This window comes from Schistocerca gregaria, chromosome 3 (assembly GCF_023897955.1).
Source record: "Schistocerca gregaria isolate iqSchGreg1 chromosome 3, iqSchGreg1.2, whole genome shotgun sequence".
Classification (NCBI taxonomy): domain Eukaryota; kingdom Metazoa; phylum Arthropoda; class Insecta; order Orthoptera; family Acrididae; genus Schistocerca; species Schistocerca gregaria.
Genome location: NC_064922.1, coordinates 515,421,601 through 515,445,170, shown reverse-complemented (window position 1 = coordinate 515,445,170; position 23,570 = coordinate 515,421,601). Strand labels below are relative to the sequence as shown.

The window sequence follows — 23,570 nt, the reverse complement described above, 5'->3', positions numbered from 1 at the left end:
CATCCAAGTGGTCATTTTTTTCTAGTAGCCAACTCAAATGGTGGTTTTCCCTAACAAAACCGCGGAGATTTTTTTCAGAGGTTCTGTATGTTTTTTGGGGTGCTGAATCAGAATTTCATGTTTGCTGTGTTGTAGGAGGTCGTCTTCAAAACAAAAACCGCAAAAAGCATCAAAATGTTTCCAGTTTTTCCTATTTTTCAGTTATATATCAATAACTACACGTTGATCGACGATGACCACTCCGTACAGAATTAAAGTAGACAAAATTTCCTGTTCAATGCACTAGTCAGGTTTGATTTTATGACGAGCGATAACGGCGCTGGAGCTTTTTTTGGCTCTTGTCTGGGCCCTCTATTGGATGAGAAAAATTGCCTGGGCCACCTACAGCCAAACGGAGACGAGTAAAAAACTGCGCACATTGCTTCTTTCTTTTCCCCATCGAGACCCCACTTGAGTGACCCAATTCTGGGTTCGACATTCACTCATTTCATGACACATGTACATTACTAAGTACAGATTTCATGTTCATCTTTCTCCTGAGTGTCATGTACCTAATCTGCTGTAAATATAATTTATTAACGTTTTCATCAAACATGCTTTCCCGTCAATACATTCAAATCAGCCTCCTTTAAGAATAATGCATCGAAAATATAGTGCCCTTGAGAGATAGACAATGGGAGGGGTCGTCTGGCTGTAGGACGCAAGAGGCATTTTTCGTAACAGTCGCTTTGCTTCCCCCATTATGTGAAAATTGAATGTTACTGACGTTTCGTATTAGAAATCTCATGTACTTTCACGTAGTATAGTTTTTTTGCTGTTGGAAATGTGAATATTTTTTTAGTTGTAGGGGGTGGGAGTTTCTAACGTTTTTATAGAACGGCCAAAAAATGACTGCTTTTCAGAGCACTCTAGCGGAAATACTGCTCGTTATAAAATGAAACGTGACTAGTACATTTTATAGGAAATTTTGTCTACTTTAATTTTGTATGAGTGTCATCTTCGAGCAACGCATAGTTTTCGAAATACAAGCGAAAAATAGAAGAAAGCGGGAAAATCTTGAGGTTCTCTGTTTTTTCCCCTGTGAAGCCGACCTCTTTCGAAGCAATAAATACGATATTCTGATTCAGATTACCAAAAACCACGCAGAAACGCTAACAAAAAAACTTCCACAATTTTGTTACGGAAACTAATGCCTTGAACACCAAATCAGTGGACTTTAGTGGACACTTCATTTACTCGCCTAGCTGACGCTGGTGGTCATGAATTTCAGCGGCTTGTTGCAGCGCCTGCAACTCGTGGTTCCGGCGTTGGCAGGCGGGCAGCTGAGCTATGCTGTCGGTCCGCCTGCTGGAATCGCGGCGTCGATCTGCCGCACAAGATGACGGCAGGCGTTTGTCTCCGGAGGAAGGCGCGCCGATCGATGGCGCCGGAGCTGCCGGATTACTCCGGCGCAACGGTCCTGATGGAACCACAACATTCCGGCCGGTAATCTCCTGCCTGCTTTACTACTGCCCTCCAGAAGGGATGGCAGAGAGGGGATGGGGAGTGCGGCTGCATCCCAGCCCTGCGTCGTCTCTCTTGTTTCCTGAATTCCAGCTCCAGCAGACTCTCTCCCTAATAAATACACAATTGTCTTGGTCACATTTGTGGCCTGAAGTCAGTTTACCGTTCGACACGTACAGGCTATCATCAGAACTTTTGTTTTTGGGTTACCACTTTTCTAACAGTTTGATACGGCCGGCACGAATTTCTCTCATGTGTCACCCTCTTTATCTCAGAATAGCATTTGCACCGAACGTCCTTATTTATTTGTTGAGTAGTTTCTACTCTGTCTTCCTCTACAGTAAATACCCTCCACAGTTCCCTCATCCGTCGTGGACCTTATTCCTTAATGTCTTAAAATACGTGTCATTGCCCTGTCCCTTTTTCTTGTCTGTTTCTTCATGTTTCTCTCTTCTGACGAGAACTTCCTCTTGCTTCACCTTTACCATAAACCTAATTTTCAACATCGTACTGTAGCCCACAACTCAAACGTTTCTATTCCGTTCCCTACAGTTTTCTCACTAGCATACGATGCTGTGCTCCAAACTTTCATTATGAGAAATTTGTTTCTCAAATTAAGGTCGATGTTTGATACTATTAGACTTCTTTTGGCCGGGAATGCCCTCTTTGTGTTGCTATTCTGGTTTTTCCGTTCTCATTGCTTCGACCGTCATAAGTTATTTTGATTCCAGGGTAGTAGAATTCCTCCGTTCCTCTACCTCCTCGTCTTCAATTTTGACAGTACCGGTACCTCATTTCCACAACTCCACACTCCTTTCATCTTTCTACGGTTTACTGTCAGTTGTTTTTTGTGCTCAGTAGACTGTTCATTCCATTCAGGACGCCCTGCAATTCTTCCTCTATTTCAATGAGGTAAATAATGTCATTAGTGAATATTATCATTGGGATTCTTTCACCGTAAATTTTAATCGTACTCTTGAACATTTTGAATGTGGGCCCCATATGTACACAGAAGAGCCAATGAAACTGGTACACCTGCCCAATATCGTGTAGGGCCCCCGCGAGCACGCAGAAGTACCTGAACAAGACATGGCATGGACTCGACTGATGTCTGAAGTAATGCTGGAGGGAACTGACACCATGAATCCTGCAGGACCGTCCATAAATCCGTAAGAGTACGAGGGGATTGAGGTCTATTCCGAAAAATCCGTGAGAGTACGACGGGATTGAGCTCTCTTCTGAACAGCGCATCGCAATCAATCCCAGATATGCTCAATAATGTTTGTGTCTGGGGAGTTTGGTGGGCAGCAGAAGTTTTTAAACTCCGAAGAGTGTTCCTGGAATCACTCTGTAGGAATTCTGGACCTGTGGGGAGTCGCATTGTTCTGCTGAAATTGCCCAAGTCCATCGGAATGCACAATGGACATTAATGGATGCAGGTGATAAGACAGGATGCTTACGTGTGTGTCACCTGTCAGAGTCGTAGCTAGACGTATCAGGGGTCCCATATCACTCCAACTGCACACGCCTCACGCCATTACAGACCCTTTACCAGCTTGAACAGTTCCCTTCTGAGATGCAGGGACCGTGCATTCAAGGAGGTTGTCTCCATACCTATACACGTCCATCCGCTTGACAAAATTTGAAAAGAGACTCGTCCGACCAGGCTACATGTTTGTAGTCATCAACAGTCCAATGTCGGTGTTGACGGGCCCAGGCGAGGCGTAAAGCTTTGTGGGCTGCAGTTATCAAGGGTACACGAATGGGCCTTCGGCTTCGGAAGCCCATATCGATGATGTTTCGTTGAATGGTTCGCACGCTGACGCTTATTGATGGCCCAGAACTGAAATCTGCAGCTATTTGCGGAAAGGTTGCACTTCTGTCACGTTGAACGTTTGCTGTGATGCTGTGTCCCATCGCTCGTGCGCCAACAAGTTCAGACTCACTTAAATCTTGATAACCTGCATTGTGGCAGCATTAATCGATATAGCAACTGCGCCAGACAATTGCTGTTTTATATAGGCGTTGCCGGCCGCAGCGCCGTATTCTGCCTGTTTGAATACGCATGCCTATGCCAGATTCTTTGGCGCTTCAGTGTACATAATTTTTCCTAAGTGGGGTCACTTCGGGTTATACCAAGGACTTTGGATAGCTGAGCGCTAACTGTTTATTAGTAACGTGATTGACATTATTTATTCAGCCCTGAGTGCTAAATCATCTGAAGTTCCGTGATTTTTCAATTTAGTAGTAGCCCCAATGTCGGTCCTAGTGAGAAATCTGCACAAGAGATCAAGTGTTGAACTTGAGAACGACATCAGCGATCAGACTTTGCTAACGTATTTACTAAGTTTCTCTTACAGGGTACAGGATCCTAATGAGTATAGGACATGGGAGCATCCGGTTTTGTGGAATTCGGAGAGAAATTCAGCAACTAAGTAACTGCATTTCCATCATGTATTCCTTATCTTTTAGTCTATCGAATGGCATACTCGATCTCAGAGAGTTAACGCAATGAATCACACATGTTTAACAGGTGAAAAAAAACAGTTAAAGACCGGCATTAGTTATAACAAGTGAGGCCGGGGCTGAACTAAGAAACCTAAACAGTCCAGTGGCTTCAAACATCACAGCACGCGACCTCGCAAATCAATTTCGTTGAGTGAGTGGCCGTGCAGCTCTGGCAGGTTAAGAATCGAAAGGAAGATAATGAACACTACTTGGCTGGGCTCGGTTACCCAGTTTAATGCTGCCGGAGATTATCTGACCTGAAATCCGTCTCTGTCCTTTCCGATGCGCGCTCATTGCTCCGCATTGCTCAGACCTTACCGTGGCTAACTCACAGTTACAACGTCCGGGTTTGGCCGCAGCTCTCCGCCCGGCGGCTGCCTCCGTCGACCAGTGACAGTCTCCATAACAATTTTCACCGAAATTCGAACACTATGGCCGATCCCTATCAAAACTCGTGGTCGAAGGCCACATCACAACACCCCTACTCTCCACCTAGACTGGGTGCAGCGCTTCCTCGCTTAGTCCTCGACCGATCACTGGGCATACGCGAGATGCATGTTTCAGACAAATTTGGAGTAAAATTTAAGCTCCCACCCGCGTGTCGAAGAGGGAAGAGCCAGTCAGATTCGCTCCGGTCTAAGGCAGAAAGTGCGCCCAAAACCACCAAACCAGCGACACGCCGGAGTGAAACTTCCTCTCCCCCAAAAATTTAGTCAAATGCCAAGCATGTTTTTTTCCGTTGGTTGACTGGTCGCCTGAGTCCGGTGAAGATGCTATCGGGTCCTGAAGGCCCTGCCGCTCCCATAACTCGGTCGCAGGTCAGACTCCTAACCAAGCCTTAGCTGGCGCCTATTCGTTTGACCACCACGACTGAAACTAAACTTAATGCTATATCTCCGTCCCTCCGTATGGTTCGCGCTTGCATCTCTGAGAAAGAGGTGTCCATACGGGACAAAGATCCCCTGCTGTTTCCAAGGCCCTTTGGGGGCCGCCAACACAGCTTCTGAAAGCAGCTGCAAAATCTCGGCGAATACACAGATGGCGTCTCCCGGTCGGCCTCTTACCGAACGTTGTAACATTTCCCAAGTCGTCCCGCACAATAGAGTGGAGGTAACTAAAACGCTGGCCCAGAAAGCTGCTCTGTGTAAATATGCACTGTAAGAATCTTAACTGCAAGAAAAAGTCTAGAAAGAAATTACTGAAGAATCGTTACACCTGAATCTCGTAGTCATTCACTTATTGATAGAAAACAAAACTGAGCCTAACATCGAATGACGATCGCAAAAACTCAAATGTGGTTAATATCACTGCGGAAATGAATGTGAGGGGGTGGCAGACAAAGCAGTGACCTCACACTTTTTTTTATTTCCGTCATTGCTTCTTCGATGTGTAGACTGAACAGCAGGGGAGCAAGACTGAAACCCTTTTTAATAGGAAAACTTTGTTCTTGGGTTTCCATTCGTACTGACCCTTCTTGTTCTTGTACATACCTGTCTTTCCCTGTAGCTTACACCCATTTTGCTAAGAATGTGGGACATCTCCAATCATTTGACATTGTCAGATTTCTGTTTCTACCTCGACAAATTCTACGAATGTGTCTTGATTTTTCTTAAGTCTTCCTTCCATTATAAAGCGCAACGTCAGAAGTGCCTCACGAGTGCCTTTACCTTTCCTGAAGCCAAACTGATCTACATCTGACATATCCTCAATGTTCTTTTCCATTCTTCCGTATTTATTCTTAGGTACCTGAGCTGTTAAGATGATAGTGCAATAGTTTTCGAACCATCTTCGGGACTGTGTGGATGATATTTTTCCCGCAAGTTTGATAATGTGTCTCCTGACTCATAGATTCTTCACACCAATTTGAATAGTGGTTTACCTGCCACTTCCTCCAACGATTTCAGAAATTCCGAACGATTGTTATGTATGTCTTCCCCTTTAAGTGATGGTAAGTCTTCCAGAGCTCTGTTTAACTCTAATGCTCGAATTTCGGGCATCTTCCGTATCGAATCCCATTTCTTGTTGTACCACGTCTTCAGTTCCTACCCCTCAAAAGCCTTGAGCGTACTCATTCCACCTAACCGCTCTCTACTCTTGCGTTCTTCATGTTGTCTCCTTAGCTTTCTGACGACCATATCTTTTTCGATTTATGCGTGTCTTTCTGCAGCCATTTCACTTTGGCTTCCCTCCATTTTCTATTTACTTCATTCCTAAGTTAGTTGCTGCTGTTTTCCTATCTTTTCCGGGATGTTTTTGAACTTCCTTCTTCTGTTCCCCAAGGTTTCTTCGTAACTATTTTCCGTAGACCTATATTTGTCTTTCCAATTTCTGTGATTGTCCTCTTTAGAGATGTTGGTTCCACTTCAACTGAAAGGCCTACATATGTATTCATTATTGCAGTATGTACAGCCTTAGAGAACTTTAAACACACCATAGCATTCCTCAGTACTTCAGAGCCCCACTTCTGTCTACACTGATTATTCCGAGCGATTCCCGTAAACTTCAATCTACTCTTCACCATTAAATGAGAACCAAAAACCAAGAAAAGACGAAATACAAAATAATTGCAAATTACAGAGTGATGCACGTATTTTTTTAACCTCAAATTACGAGAACTATTCGGAAAGTAAAGCCCGTTCGGTCGCGAAATTGAAACCACAGTGAAAATATATCTATGCCTACTGGCTACTCTGCAAATTACACTTAAGTGACTGGGAGAGGGTTCATCGAACCACTATCACTATAATTCTGTATTATTCCTCTCTCAAACAGCACGAGGAAAACACGAACACTTATATCTTTCCACGCGATCTCTGATTTCCCTTATTTTATTATTATTATTGTTTATCCCTATGTAGGCCAGCGTCGACAAAATATTTTAGCTTTCGTAGGAGAAAGTTGATGAGCGAAATTTCGTGAGAAGATCCCGCTGCAATGAAAAACGCCTTTGTTTTAAGAATGTCAACCCCTAATCCTGTATCATGTCCGTGACAGTCTCGATAATACAAAACCTGCTGCCCTTCTTTGAACTTTCTCGATTTACTCCGTCTATCGTGTCTGGTAAGGATCCCACACCGTGCAGCAGTACTCCAATTAGGACAGACAAGCGTAGTGCATGTAGTCACTTTAGTAGATCTGTTGCATCTTCTAAGTTTTCTGCCAGTAAAACGCAGTCTTTGGTTCGCCTTCCCCACAACGTTTTATATGTGTTATTTCCAATTTAAGTTGTCCGTGATTGTAATTCCCAGCTATTTAGTTGAATTTATGGCCTTTGGATTTGATTGACTTCTCGTGTAACCGAAGTTTAATGGATGCCTTTTAGTACTCATGTGGACGACTTCACACTTTTCATTATTTAGGTCAATTGCCAACTTTTGCACCATTCAGATGTCTTTTCTAAACAGATGTGTTGGGCAGTGTCTCTAGTATGTTAGTCGATAGTGCCACATTGCCCTCTTCTGTTCTGAGCACAAAGTGAGCACTTAAAATGACTGGAACAAGAGCATCTACAGCCAGGTACGAGTGCCCACTGCGAGGTTTCTCCTGGTTGGTTGGCTGATTTGATGGAGGAGACCAAACAGCGAGGTTATCGGTCCCATCAGATTAAGGAAGGATAGGGAAGGATGTCGGCTGTGACCTTTCATTGGAACCATTCCGGCATTTGCCTGAAGCGATTTTAAGGAAATCACGGAAAAACTAAATCAGAATGGCCGGACGCGGGTCTGAACCGTCGCCTCCCGAATGCGAGTCCAGTGCGCTAACCACTGCGCCACCTTGCTCTGAGAGGTTCCACCTGATTTCATGCAATCCCACGAACCTACATGTTGTGCATTTCCTTCTTTATGACACTTCTCACCCACACACTGCAGGGGCAATGAGGTTTGTCCTGCAGCGTTTTCGATGGGAGATGCTTGATCACCCACCATGCTGCCCGGAGGTGGCTCCCTCTAATGTTCATCTCTGCTCACGTGAACCGCTGGCTATGAAGACAACATTTTGGCACTTTCCGAATATACCTCGCACTTTTGACGAGATGAAGAAATCTGTAATCTGCTTTCACCTTTATGTACAGTGGTCAGGGAGCCATGGGGGAAAAAAAAATTGACGATGCCTGCTCGCAGCTTCATTAACAATCGAGGTAGGCGAATTAGCTTTCTTTTTCCTTTAAATGCAACTGTTATTTCTTCCTTTGCAAGCTGTGTGGTGGTTGATAAAGAAGCGAGGAACAAATGCTGTTCATGGCAGAAAATTCAGATATTAATTTATTCTACATCTATTGTCAAATAGTGAAAATAATACACAATTCTGTTATTCTTGCTGCAGCATCAGTTCTTAAGAGTAGCATTGAATACTGAAACATACACACACACAAAAATTTATAAATCTCAACACATCAATACAATGTTTATTGAGAATACATTGAGTCCTGGCCATTATGAAAATCTGTAAATGATATTCAAATGGCAAACGCACTAAATGGCCTCACTATACGAATCTTTCGAACTTAAATACACCCGCCGCTGAAGCTCTGGAGAAGGAAGAGTTGCAGGACATTGGCACTGGCGCAATCGTACGTGGCCGTCGTGAGGGCTGTAGGAAACGCGGCGGCGTAAGTGGTGGAGCACGTATTTGAAAGCGCGGCTGACTGGATAGCGGCCGATACCGCAGAAACTATGCTATTTTTTATGCCAGAACAACAGATATCGATTAGATAAACTCAGTGACATAACTCTTTCGTAGATCTAACAAGAAATACAAAATATATCGAATATAAGGATGCTTGTGCTGTTGTTGCCACACCAGGAATATACGCCACTCTCCAAGAAAACTTATGCCACTGAGTCAGTAGGGACGTGATGTTTAAGTTGCTGCACACAGTTGTGTGTTGTACTTCGAAGGAGTTAACAGCAGTGCAATGGAACCACTACTTACAGGATGAAATGATAATTAAATCAAGACCTTAAGCTGTCGACAGGCGTTGATATACATCGATGGAGACACTGAAAAATGTGTGCCCCGACCGGGACTCGAACCCGGAATCTCCTGCTTTCATGGCAGACGCTCTATCAATCTGAGCCACCGAGGGCACAGAGGATAGTGCGACTGGAGGGATTTATCCCTTTCACGCTCCCCCTGAGACTCACATTCCCAACTTAATGTCCACACACTACATTCGTAGTACCCCTGCCCATTACACTCATTACTCGCGGGAGACAATCTTACCGAGTCCCGTAAGAGGTCGGGCAATGCGTGTGCTCCAAGGACAGAAGAAGAAGGTCAATGGCCAGTTAGCCTTAACTATATATGAAGATGATCTGTTCTTTCAGACAAGTCCGAAAGAACAGATACCATCTTCATATATACTACCTACAGAGCTCAGTTTCTGTAACAGATTTCTGGGTTGTAGTCTAACACAGCATCATGTAAAATGCTGTACCAACATTGCACCTATAGTTGTATGTGGGCTTCATGCTGCTTGAAAAACGACGTTGTATGATGCTGGCTAACAACCTCACTCTCTTACACTTGCAGGACGAATAAAATGAGAATAAATAAAAATAAGACAGGAATCGTGGTGTTGCTAATCAACGCCGTGAGGAAGATTTTGGTTACACATCTGTCGCGCATGCGCGTCCGTGGGTGTGAGTATACAGGAATTAAATCCACTCGTGCTGTAGCCTGCCGTCCTGTTTCAACAAAGCGAAACGAGAATCTGTATGAGTGTAAACAAAGCACATAGCTTGATCCGTAATACTACTACGAGCGCTCTTCAAGAGTTGCGTTCTTCGTAAGGCAGATACGACGCAGGACGCGCCCACTGGCCGCAGTATTAGGGTACGGGATGGGGTAGGGCGGCGGGAAGGGTGCTCAATCTGCCGGAGGTGGCGTAATTTATTCTGGGCCCCGGATCGATACGGCGGATTGAGTTCACGGAGACAGGGGGGCGAGGGGGAGGGGGGTGATGGGAGGAGCGCAGCCGGCTAATAGCGGGGGCGGACGTCCCGTTACAAGCGTCCACGCACCAGCTGCGTAATGCGTTAGCCAAACCGCAGCAGCAAGCGAATAAAAAAGAAAAAGAAAGCTTCACTGGAATACATACGGTGGGTTCTAGAGCACGGGTGCGAAATAAAATGCTACTATGCTTACATACGTAGCTGTACGTTCCCTGACGCAACGAAAGGGACCAACCACAGATTACAATCTTTGCTTTTTTTCTGATATAAACCCGCGAAAAAATGCACCTATCGAAGCACAAAAAGACGAGTATACTCCTCTTCATTAAAAACTCTGATGGAAAAGTGGTGTTTCAGTTGCTTCCTTAGCACTTTTAAAATTTTTCCCAAATCTTTTGCACGTGAAAATATTCGCGCTCTTTTTAACATGAAACTCACCTATCGCACCCACAAGCTCTCTTAATTGTAACTCTTTCACACTCATCAGTCCACGGTTGAAAGTCACTCACACCCATCCACTCCCACTTGCCTGTTCTCACTCACCCATTCAGCCCTACTCATTATCATTGTCTCCCTGTATCTCTCTAAGTCTCACTGGCCCTGTGTTACAGCCACTGTCGCCTCCGTTCTATCCTACTGCTACTCTCACTGCCATTTCGTCTCTCCTGATCCCCCTTACTGCTGCTATCTCATTCATTCCTTCCCACTGCTGCTGTCTGTTCTTACTGTCGCTAGCTCTCTCTTCCTCGTTGCCATTGTCACTATCTCCTTCACTCTTATGCTACTATGTGTCCCTCTCACACTGTCATTGTCTCCTTCACTCGTTCTATGACACAACCACAGTCTACTATCTTCCAATATTTATTACTTTTCCACCCCTTTCCCACTGCCACTGTCTACTTCTTTCCCAGTTCGAAAAAGTGCGAACATGTTCGCTTGCCAAAAAGCTTGAGGAAATTTGTAAAGGTCTTCAGAAAGGTAGAACGAGGCAGCTGGAAACCCATTTTTCAGTCAGAGTCTTTTAATAAAGAGAAAATACTCACATGTTTGTGCTCCGATATGAGCATTATTCGGATGGTTTCCTTCTTTTCCCTGCTAAAGTAGATGTCGTATCAAAAGAAATTCATGGGTCAGTGAAACTGATACAACGCTTAACTAATTTTAAACCTCGTTGCTTCCTTTTTAATACACACCAGTATGGATAGGACTCGATCGCCATGCACCTCCAGTTTCGGTTCACTGAGCATAGTGGAAGAGCGGCACGACGCTTACAACAGAATTTTCACTGTTCTGAAGGCATTTTCACAGGAACAAAGGGAAGTGGGACAACAAACCAAATACATCACAATTCCAGTATTACTCTGTAACAATACACAGGGGACCACGAGTCCCTTATACCAAAACACTCAATAAAAGTCCCTGAAAAACATCGGACAATTTGTCGGTGCAGTTCGATCATATAGTCGACGATGTAGGATGCAGGAACTGTGACGAGACCCCCAAGAAGCCGGCGAAATCTTTGTAGAAAAAATTAATCTTTTCAAGAAACACGGTAACCATCCGCTATTTTTGATAGCTTTGTTTTTCTGTGAGGACGCGTTTCGGAGTTTCACTCATCTTCAACTGGTAGGTCTACAATACATCTTCGGTAGAATAACAATTTTATAGACCACGTTTTGAACACAGCAACTGCCCTTTGTTCCGAAGTTTGTTGTTCCTTTTTCTGCCGCTATCTTCGGCGCACAAACACTTTAAGAAAATAACTGTTTATGATGTCCATATAAAGTTAACTAAACCTAAACTGTAATACTGAGCAATTATGTTATTCTCCTACCAACCTATAGTTATTTAATTTTGAATTGCCCTCAGCTAACTTATAAACTGAAATGTAATTTATAACTTGCAACATAATGGCTTTATAAGGTATCGTTAAAATTTCAGCGGTCGGCTCTTAAAAAATGCTGAAAACTTTATCCCCTAAATAATTGGCTCGTTGTTACAGCAAGAGGGTATTTCTGTTAGTTATATGTCGCACCTCCCACGTATTTTCTTTGCGTGGGTGAGATCTTTGCTCAATTGGAAATAAGTAATATCTTCATTTAGGGGACGTACTTTGCTTTGTAAAGAAAAGCATCTAATGTAAAGCGCATGTGTGAAGTTCATACTGACATGAAGAATATTAGGAAGTTTATTTTCATGTCGCAGTGATTTATTTCAAATATTTGCAATGTTTGCCCTGCAACTGCTTATAAATTTTACTGGTAAAGGGTAAACACCATAACAAGAGAAAAGCGCCGACCATAGGAACTTACGTATGTGTGTATAAGTACACACATCAAAAAAAGTTTTACATCGCCCCGGTTCCCAGAACTCCTCACGATAGGCGTTGACTATGTATATTGTATCACAAAAATGGTTCAAATGGCTCTGAGCAATATGGGACTTAACTGCTGAGGTCATCAGTCCCCTAGAACTTAGAACTACTTAAACCTAACTATCCTAAGGACAACACACACATCCATGCCCGAGGCAGGATTCGAACCAGCGACCGTAGCTGTCGCGCGGTTCCAGACTGCAGCGCCTAGAACCGCTCGGCCACTCCGGCCGGCTATTGTATCACAGACACAGTCCCTTTGACTGTTCAGAGATGGCACTAAACCCACCCAAAGATGTAAACAACCATGCATGAGCAGCGCCTATTAGACGGAGGGGGTTGGACAGCCGATCAGTGCTAGTTATTCCACCAGGAAGGAGGTACACGGCTCGTGTTGTCTGTAGTTCAACCATGCCTACATGGTCAATACCGCGGTTCCATCGCGTCAGCATTGGTACTTTGTGCCAGGAAAGGCTCTCAACAAGGGAAGTGTCCAGGCGTCTCGGAGTGAACCAAAGCGATGTTGTTCGGACATCAAACAGATACAGAGAGACTGGAACTGTCGATGACATGCCTCGCTCTGGCCGTCCAAGGGCTACTACTGCAGTGGATGACCGCTACCTACGGATTATGACTCGGAGGAACCCTGACAGCAACGCCACAGTGTTGAATAATGCTTTTAGTGCAGCCACAGGACGTCGTGTTACGACTCAAACTGTGCGCAATAGTCTGCATGATGCTCAACTTCACTCCCGACGTCCATGGCGAGATCCTTCTTTGCAATCAAGACACCATGCAGCGCGGTACAGATGGACCCAACAACATACCGAATGGACCACAGGATTGGCATCACGTTTTCTTCACCGATGAGTGTCGCACATGCCTTCAACCAGACAATCGCCGGAGACGTGTTTGGAGGCAAGCCAGTCAGGCTAAACGCCTTAGACACACTGTTCAGCGAGTGCAGCAAGGTGGAGGTTACCTGCTGTTTTAGGGTGGTATTATGTGGGGCCGTAAGGGCTGTACGATACGTGAATGCCCTCCTCCCACCGATAGTGCAACCATATCGGCAGCATATTGCCGGGGCCTTCGTCTTCATGGACGACAATTCGCGCCCCCATCGTGCACATCTTGAGAGTAACTTCCTTCAGCATAACGACATAACTCGACTCTAGTGGCCAGCATATTTTCCAGACATGAACCCTATCGGACATGCCTGGGATAAATTTAAACGGGCTGTTTATGGACGAAGTGACCCACCAACCACTGTGAGGGGTCTACGCCGAATCGCCGTTGAGGAGTGCGACAATCTGGACCAACAGTGCCTTGATGAACTTGTGGATAGTATGCCATGACAAATACAGGCACGCATGAATGCAAGAGGACGTGCTACTGGGTGTTAGAGGTACCGGTGTGTACAGCAATCTGGACCACCACCTCTGAAGGTCTCGCTGTATGGTGGTACAATATCAAATGTGTGGTTTTCATGAGCAACAAAAAGGGCGGAAATGATGTTTATGTTGATCCCTATTCCAGTTTTCTGTACAGGTTCAAAAAATGGCTGTGAGCACTATGCGACCTAACTTCTCAGGTCACCAGTCGCCTAGAGCTTAAAACTAATTAAACTTAACCAACCGAAGGACATCACACACATCCATGCCCGAGGCAGGATTCGAACCTGCGACCGTAGCGGTCGCTTGGCTCCGGACTGTAGTGCCTAGAACCGCACGGCCACTCCGGCCGGCTTCCGTACACGTTCCCGATCTTTTTTCGATGTGTGTATTTCACCTTATATTTAAACAAATTCTGACACATTAACAAGTTTTTGCATCAAAACAACATATAAAATAAATGATGAAAACATTGATGTAATTAGAAACATTAGCCATCTGAAGATGGGCGTGAATGGCCGAAACAGGTTATGGCACTGAAATAAAGCAATTTAAAAGTATTTGTGGCTGGTTGCTTTATTCAGTAGCAGCTGTTACGTAGCGATGACGATTATCGCTGAAACAACTGGTTTTCGGTTAAATCAGGTTCTTTTTTTTCAATTCCAGTTTAGCCGCAGTACGGCTCGAAATAACCTGTACCTGAAAGAACCGACTTTAGGTTTTTTATTCCGATCGTTTCCTGTGATTATAGAAATCGAAGAAACCAAAAAATTTTATTCCCTCAGTTTAATCATAGTATCAAAATATTAAAAACACAATAAGAATAAATCTTGGTCCTTCCGCTGTTTGCTGCTTTTTTCAAAGGTGGCAGGCGGTTGAATGCTACAAAAAAATTATCAGTATTCACGTATAGATCGTAATTTTTTAAAACTCAGCTCAAAAATAGTATTATAACCGAGGGTCACGCCACTGTTTAGGCTCTACAATTAGTCAGTGGAAAAGGGTGAAAACTCAGGCTGAAGAACTATTTTTCGTGTTAATTCGTCCGTTTTTAAAAGCTACAAGCAGATAAAGGCATACTGTGCAGACGCAGGCAACATATCAGCTACTTTCTATTTTTGTTTTGAACTGTGAGTGAACTGTTAAGCTTTTTTTCTTATTTGATGTGGCAAGTTTGTTGTGGTTCATCGCATTCTTGATCTTTTAAAGCAAATACGGCATAGTACTTCACCGATATCGCAATTTTTAAAATACTTTCTAACTAGGGATAGTGTCAGTCTGTAATACAACTAATGTCCGACGACAACAGCGAGCGAGAAACTGCTGTATAGACTAGACGGGGCAAGCCTCGTTTACAGCGTGTACATGCGTACCTTCCAGTAGGCCACGCCACATGGTAACAGGTACTTCATTGTCTCAGCAAATCTGCACCAATCGTTACGCCATGTGTTTATCGCTGGTTTCTGTCGGCATTGTTATTAAAATAGCACTGATCGCTTTTCCCATTTTCTGTAATAAAGTAATATTTCAAAGCAGTGGAAATCTTACGAATAAAAATTACCTTTTTTTTTTTTAAAGATTTATTTAAAGACAAAAAATTTTAGCACTGCTGCCATGGCTAACTGATACTTCAGTTTTTTACCCTGTTATTAGCAAAAAATAAAAAAAATCTTTTCTAACAGAGACCAAACAAATGCCGAAAAATACCAACTATGCATAACTAAAATACCGGTATCGGTTTCAACCGGCAGGTTTTTCCCATCCATACTTTTAGGTTCACTGAGTCAGCGCAGTGCTCACCAAAACTGCAGTTTATAAAAACATCACACTTGAAGAAGACGTAAATGTGTGGGGGAAAGACTAAAACACACCCAGGCGTAAAACGAAGCAATACAAATCAGTGGTTAGTTGCCGTGTTTGTTCAAGTAACTGAGTCCACAAGCACAGAGATCAACCACCATTATATCGTGGATAAATGAAGTGGTTGGTATTCATGCAAGGGAAGTCCGGCTGGGCGGAGCGGCCTGTTTGCGTATTAGCGTGGAGAGCGCTTTGCTGCGCTGACGGGCGCTCGTCCGCGCGACAGAGTGACGTCACGGCGGCTGGCTGGCGGGCCATTAATCTCCTGCAGACACGCGAGCAGGGGCGCCACCGACACGCGTGAGGCGAAGCGAAGCAGGCGTCCGGCCGTGACGACACCGGCCGCGGCCTTCCCGTCACGAGCGCCATATTCTGTCACTGTCCAGCTGCCTGTGGACACACCATTTACCTTCATTACTTACCCGCCTGTTTGCTTTTGTTTCACCTGTGATACTGCCATACTAGAGGGCCTGTGCCGCAGTTTACGAACATACGAGAGTATGATTTTCTTTTATGAGAACCGAACAGCGATTTTAACGTCACTTAGGTCGTTATACATGAGATTCGTGGCGTTACATAGAAATGAAAATCGTTCAAATGGCTCTGAGCACTATGGGACTTAACATCGAGGTCATCAGCCCCCTAGACTTAGTAACACTCAAACTTAGCTAACCTAAGGACATCACACACATCCATGCCCGACGCAGGATTCGAACCTGCGACCGTAGCAGCAACGCGGTTCCGGACTGAAGCCCCTAGAACCTCTCGGCCACAGCGGCCGGAGTTACATAGAATATAACCACAATGATTTAACAGGGATGGTTGTCGTTGGTTCGAAAACTATTGTGATGTAGGTCTTCATTCTGGTCTATCCTGTGCAAGCCTCTTCACTCCTGCATACGTATAGCACCCAACAGCCATCGGAACCTGCTTCACTGTAGTAAAGCCTTATACTGTTATGTAAACTAGTTGTCACTTGACAGGCAACGGGCTGCACGGCTGACGCCACCAATAAACCAATGGCAGCCGGCGCTGTCGGCTGCCACTGCGTTGCCACTTCGCTCTGCTGAGCTGACTAAGGCATTGTGCCAGCCAGTCCTCAGCGAGCTGTTGTAGACGTGCGGGTGAGAGATTTGAGCAACTTGTAGCTTCGCGTGTTTACGATGTCTGATGAAAGCAGTCGCAAGAGAGGGAGTCCGAGGCTGCACACTCCTCGGAAACCAAAAAGTGGCGGACATGGCGTCGTTATACGCAGTCAGGCGCGTGAATACATGTGTTCCTTAAGGCAGTATTTTGAGAGAGAGGGGAATGCAGGAGGGCCTCTCGTTCCTTTGGATAAGATGGTGGGGCGAACTGCAGCTGCTCTGCAAGTTAGCGAACGATCTGTAATAAGACTCTGCAAGGATAAATTCACGAAAGAAGGCTCAAGTGAATCATCTAAATTGGAGACACCTGGGAAAAAGAGGCGACTAGAGAAGAGGGTCACAAAACTTTACTCTCTTCAGGAAGATGCCATTCGTCGTCAAATATACGCATTTTATTCGAGGAAGGAGTGTCCAACACCCAAAAAATTACATGCTACCCTCACAGTGGTTGACCTGTTTCAGGGTAATAAATCGTCTTTGTTACGAGTCGTGAAAATGTTAGGATTCCGCTATAAACCCATCTCTGGCAGAAAGTTACTAATGGTACGCCAAGATATTGCAGCCTGGCGATGCCGCTTTCTTAGAGAATTACTGGGGACTAATTCTGATGATATCGTTTGCCTTGATGAAACTTGGGTGAATGCAGGATACAGTTTAAAAAAAGGCTGGACAGACGGTACCAATAGCAGTAGTATGGCAGCTCCGATCGGCAGAGGAAAAAGGATAATTGTACCACGTGCCGGAAATTCAAAAGGTTTCATTCCAAAATGTCTGCTGCTATTCAGTCCAAATAAGACCTCCGACTACCACGAAGAGATGAATCACAATACTTTTGTGAAATGGTTTGAAGACTTTGTGCTCCAGAAGTTAACAAAAAACTCTATAATTGTTATGGATAAAGCTCCTTATCACTCAGTAATACAAGATAAAGCACCCACAAAGACAACGAGGGAAAACGACATTGTTAGCTGGTTACAGAAACATAAGGTACAGTTCGATAGTAATTCGACAAGGGCACAATTATTAGAACTTGTATCGCAACACAAGCCAAAGGACCCGATTTACATTGTGGATGAATTAGCAAAAAAATACGGGCATAAAGTGCCCAGATTCCCTCCTTACCATTGCCATTTCAACGCCATAGAGCTGATTTGGGCTCGGGTTAAACGGCATATTGCTACAGAAAATAAGAAATTCATATTAACCGAAGTGGAACGCCTTTTGAAAGAGGCAGTTGAAATTGTGACATTGGAAGACTGGCAGAAGGTAGTGCATCACGTGAAAGGAGTGATACAGGACGCATGGAACAATGAAGGTATCTGACAAGACTTGATTATATCTGTCAGTACGAACAGCGACACGGGTAGTTCCACTGACTCTGACTCTGATTTAAGCGGTGTTTTCGCTTTGTCTGATTAGTGTGTAATGTAAAACTGCCATTAAATATTGTGTATGTGAATTTATTTCGATTAATTCTTATTCTTGTTGTGAGACTAAGAAACACTGTTTGGCCAGCTCTCGTCATCTCCTTACGGTAAGTTAGACTGAATTTTAATTCTATTTCATTTTGTATATACACCAAAATGTTATTCAATGTGTGTAATAGTTTTCGAGATTTGCAGTCTAAAGAAGAAAACTTTTCCGGACGCGAAAATTTCTCACACTTCAATACTTAATGTAACAACGGCCCCAATTAAAATTAAGAAAAGATATTTGATATGCTTATAGATACCACTGAGACCGATACTGTACTTCAATTTAAAAATATATACATAATATTTATAGGAAATAGAGATTTTAAACGTCATACTTGTTTCGTGTTCAGTACTGATATGTTGTTGTTGTTGTGGTCTTCAGTCCTGAGACTGGTTTGATGCAGCTCTCCACGCTACTCTATCCTGTGCAATCCTCTTCATCTCCCAGTACCTATTGCAGCCTACATCCTTCTGAATCTGCTTAGTGTATTCATCTCTTGGTCTCCCTCTACGATTTTTATCCTCCACGCTGCCCTCCAGTACTAAATTGATCCCTTGATGCCTCAGAACATGTCCTACCAACCGATCCCTTCTTCTAGTCAAGTTGTGCCACAAACTCCTCTTCACCCCAATTCTGTATAATACTTCCTCATTAGTTATGTGATGTATCCATCTAATCTTCACCATTCTTCTGTAGCACCACATTTCGAAAGCTTATTTATCGTCCTTGTTTCATTTCCATACATGGCTACACTCTATACAAATACTTTCAGAAACGACTTCCTGACACTTAAATGTATACTCGATGTTAACAAATTTCTCTTCTTCAGAAACGCTTTTCTTGCCATTGCCAGTCTACATATTATATCCTCTCTGCTTCGACCATCAACAGTTATTATGCTCCCCAAATAGCAAAACTCCTTCACTACTTTAAGTGGCTCGTTTCCTAATCTAATTCCCTCAGCATCACCAGACTTAATTCGACTACATTCCATTATCCTCGTTTTGCTTTTGTTGATGTTCATCTTATACCCTCCTTTCAAGACACTGTCCATTCTGTTCAACTGCTCTTCCAGGTCCTTTGCTGTCTCTGACATCGGCGAACCTCAAAGTTTTTATTTCTTCTCCATGGATTTTAATACCTACTCCAAACTTTTCTTTTGTTTCCTTTATTGCATGCTCAATATACAGATTGAATAGCATCGGGGAGAGGCTACAACCCTGTCTCACTCCCTTCCCAACCACTGCTTCCCTTTCATGCCTCTCGACTCTTATAACTGCGTTCTGCTTTCTGTACAAATTGTAAATAGCCTTTCGATCCCTGTATTTTATCCCTGCCACCTTCAGAATTTGAAAGAGAGTATTCCAGTCAACATTGTCAGTACTGATAGGATTACTTAAAAACGCTTTTTTCAGAAATTTATATACAGGAAACGTAATGCACTACTAAAACTTTTAAGGACTCTTTGCCGAGTGCATTATTTTGGTAGTGAACGGAAAAAATATTTTGCTGTGACGCCAATAGTTTTTCAGTAATGACGTGATAAGTTAGAAGCTGTTTGCGAAATCGAGAATTTAAATGGTTTCAAACAAATTAGCGTAACTCTTGTCCTAATTAAAATTAAGAATAGATATTTGACAGATTGAGAGACATTGTAGAGATATACATCATATGTGGGTTTGAAATTTTTTACTTACTTTTTGTAGAAGATACAGGCTTTAAAACGATTTTCTATTGCCGGGGGTAGCGATGCGCTGAGGCGGCTGCCTCCAGCCAGTGCTTGACGTGACAACGCCGCAACTTCGCAGCGCAAACGTCAAGTGACAACTACTTTAAATCAGACTTTAGTCTTCCTGTACAATTTATCCCCCACACCTCACTTCATTACCAAACTGGCGATTGCTTCATGCCTCATGGCATGTTCTATCAACCTATCCTTTCTTTTAGTCAAGTTGTGTCATAAATTCCTTTTGTCCCTAATTCGATTTAGCACCACCGAATTGGTTTTCGATATAACCTTCCAGTCTTCAGCATTCTTCTGCAGCATCAATTACAAAAGCCTCTAGTCTGCTCTTGTCTGATCTGTTTATCGCCCGTGTTTCATTTTCGTACAAGGCTACAATACAGACAAATACCTTCAGAAGAGACTTCTTAATTCTTAAATTCTGATTCCATATTAACGAACCAGCGGAAAGTGCTTCTATTGGAGCACAAGAAAAGCAAATAGGCTCCTGTTTAAAGGATCCAGACTGACAACTTGAGTACCAGCTGCCTCGTTCTACCTCTCTTAGAAGCTTTAAAAAATTTCTAATAAATTTTGGCATGCGAACACATTCACGCTATTTTTAACATGTAGCTCACCTCTTACCCCTGCAAGCTTCTCTGTTAACTCACTCACACCCGCTAGATCGCCGTAAATCGCTCATACCCATCCATTCCCACTTGCTCATTCTCACTCACTCATTCAGCTCAACTCATTGTCACTATAGACACTCAAATCAAACAAGTAAATAAAAATAAATATATAAATAAATTGGCTTTTTGTATCTCTCTAACAGCTACTGTCGCCTGTCTCACAGCCACAGTCCCCTTCGTTCTGCCCTACTTCAACACTCTCCTTTCACTGTCACTGTTTCCCTCTTGCTCTCTCTTACTGCTGCTATCTCATTCATTCATTCCTTCAATTATTCATTCACTCATTCCCAGTGCTGCCGTCTCTTCTCAGTGGCACTACATCTCTCCTCTTCATCAACATAGCCAAAGACTCTCTGTCTCTCATTATTATTGGCACTCACCCACTTCCACTTTCTCCTTCTCTATATTCCTCTCCCATTCACAGTTTCGATGATGATGATGATAATGATGTTTGGTTTGTGGGGCGCTCAACTGCGCGGTTATCAGCGCCCGTCCAATTTCCGAACCTTTTCTCAGCCCAATCTCGTCACTTTCCATGAATGATGATGAAATGATGAGGACAACACAAACAACCAGCTATCTCGAGGCAGGTGAAATTCCCTGACCCCGCCGGGAATCCAACCCGGGACACCGTGCTCGACACACTGTTTCCTTCACTCTTTTCCTAACAATGTTCTGTCACTTCCAACTATGTTCCACTACCAGTAAGTTCCTCTCTTTCTCTCACAATTACATTCTAAAACGCCACTCTTTTCACGTTTTTCAGACATCAGCAAAAACACCCTGTGAATGCGTGAGCATTACTAGAGTAATTGACTGATGTTTGGAGTGAACCCTTATTCTATTAAAGAGAACATCGATGTTTAGCTGTAAAATCGCTTTAATTTCTCTATTGTCACAGAAGCACACAAATTTACATAGATTGTGACATTACAATTTCAGGACAGTTGTCAATACGTCATGTTTAGCAGAAATAACACTAAACTCAACAATATCAAATTTAACTAGGGGCCCTCTACAAGATTTTTCTTACTTCTAGACAGTGAAGTTGGCCAATATGACGACAAATCATCCGATTCCGGTTCTAATTATAGTACTATTTAGGATGACAATCAAGTCTACGCAGCATGGTTAGTTTTTGTGACAAGATGAGAAAAAGATAACTCAAGGTTGCTCTAGTACACAGTGGATGCAAGCTGGTGATCCAAAAATTTTACGCCTCTGGAAACGGCATTTACCTAATACCCTCAGACTTCATGAAGAATGGAATAATTCCAATCCGAAAGAAAACAGGTGTTGACAAATGTGAAAATTGCCGAACTGTCAGTTTCATAGGCCACGGCTGCAAAATACTAACACAAATTCTTTACAGACGAATGGAAAAACTGGTAGAAGCCAACCTTGGCGAAGATCAGTTTGGATTCCGTAGAAATGTTGGAACACGTGAGGCAATACTGCCCTTACGACTTATCTTAGAAAATAGATTAAGGAAAGGCAAGCCTACGTTTCTAGCATTTGTAGAATTAGAGAAAGTTTTTGACAATGTTGACTGGAATACTCTCTTTCAAATTCTGAAGGTATCAGGGGTAAAATACAGGAAGCGAAAGGCTATTTACGATTTGTACAGAAACCAGATGGCAGTTATAAGAGTCGAGAGGCATGAAAGGGAAGCAGTGGTTGGGAAGGGAGTGAGACGGGGTTGTAGCCTCTCCCCAATGTTATTCAATCTGTATATTGACAAGCAGTAAAGGAAACAAAAGAAAAATTCGGAGTAGGTATTAAAGGCTTTGGAGAGGAAATAAAAACCTTGGAAGTTTTTCCGATGAAATTGTAATTCTGTCAGAGATAGCAAAGGACCTGGAAGAGCAGCTGAACGGAATCGACGGTGTCTTGAAAGGAGGATATAAAATGAACATAAACAAAAGCGAAACAAGAAGGATAATAGAATGTAATGGAATTAAATCAGGTGATGCTGAGGGAATTAGATTAGGAAATGTGACACTTAAAGTAGAGTAGTAAAGGAGTTTTGCTATTTGGGAAGCAAAATAACTCATGATGGTCGAAGTAGAAGGGATATAAAATGTAGACTGGCAATGGCAAGGAAAGCGTTTCTGAAGAAGAGAAATTTGTTAACATCGAATATAGATTTAAGTGTCAGGAAGTCGTTTCTGAAAGTATTTGTATGGATTGTAGCCATGTATGGAAGTGAAACGTGTATAATAAATAGTTTAGACAATAAGAGACTAGAAGCTTTCGAAATGTGGTGCTATAGAATAATGCTAAAGATTAGATGGATAGATCACATAACTAATGAGGAGGTACTGAAGAGAATTGGGGAGAAGAGAAATTTGTGGCACAAGTTGACTAGAAGAAGGGATCAATTGGTAGGATATATTCTGAGGCATCAAGGGATCACCAATTTAGTATTGGAAGGCACCGTGGAGGGTAAAAATCGTAGAGAGAGACCAAGAGATGAATACACTAAACAGATTCAGAAGAATGTAGATTGCAGTAGGTACTGGGAGATGAAGAAGCTTACACAGGATAGAGTAGCAAGAAGAGCTGCATCAAACCAGTCTCTGGACTTAAGACCGCAACAACAGGCGAGAAGACATGCACTCATCCCTACTCTGGAAAATATGGCGATATACACGTGCATAGATGGAGTAGCATGTACGCTTCAACGCCCTCTCAGTTTTCGAAAGAACAATTAACTACATAGCTGTTTCGTTTCTCCTCTAGTGGAGCTTAACGACTGTTCAGCTAATTTCTGGCTGAATGTCAGCCAAAGTGAACTCAGTGATCACACAAAAATTCTAAACTTGATGCTGGTTCAGAGGAGAGTCCCCGAAGTTTTCAGTCTTGTGTGTTTCGCAGCAAACTGTCCCCCACCTGTGTCCTTTCGTGCTTCACATCACGGCTTTTTCAAAACAGTGGGAACGTT

The 23,570-nt window shown here is 43.3% G+C and overlaps 1 protein-coding gene and 1 non-coding gene across 3 annotated transcripts in view; one reads left to right on the top strand and one right to left on the bottom strand.

Annotated features, from left to right (window-relative positions):
* Window positions 1–23,570, top strand: part of LOC126354034 (probable sodium/potassium/calcium exchanger CG1090) — a 448,803-nt gene that overhangs the window by 288,769 nt on the left and 136,464 nt on the right. The gene's annotated exons all lie outside the window — the stretch shown is intronic.
* Window positions 9,024–9,098, bottom strand: Trnas-uga (transfer RNA serine (anticodon UGA)). Its single transcript has one exon. It is a non-coding gene; the product is annotated as a tRNA-Ser (tRNA).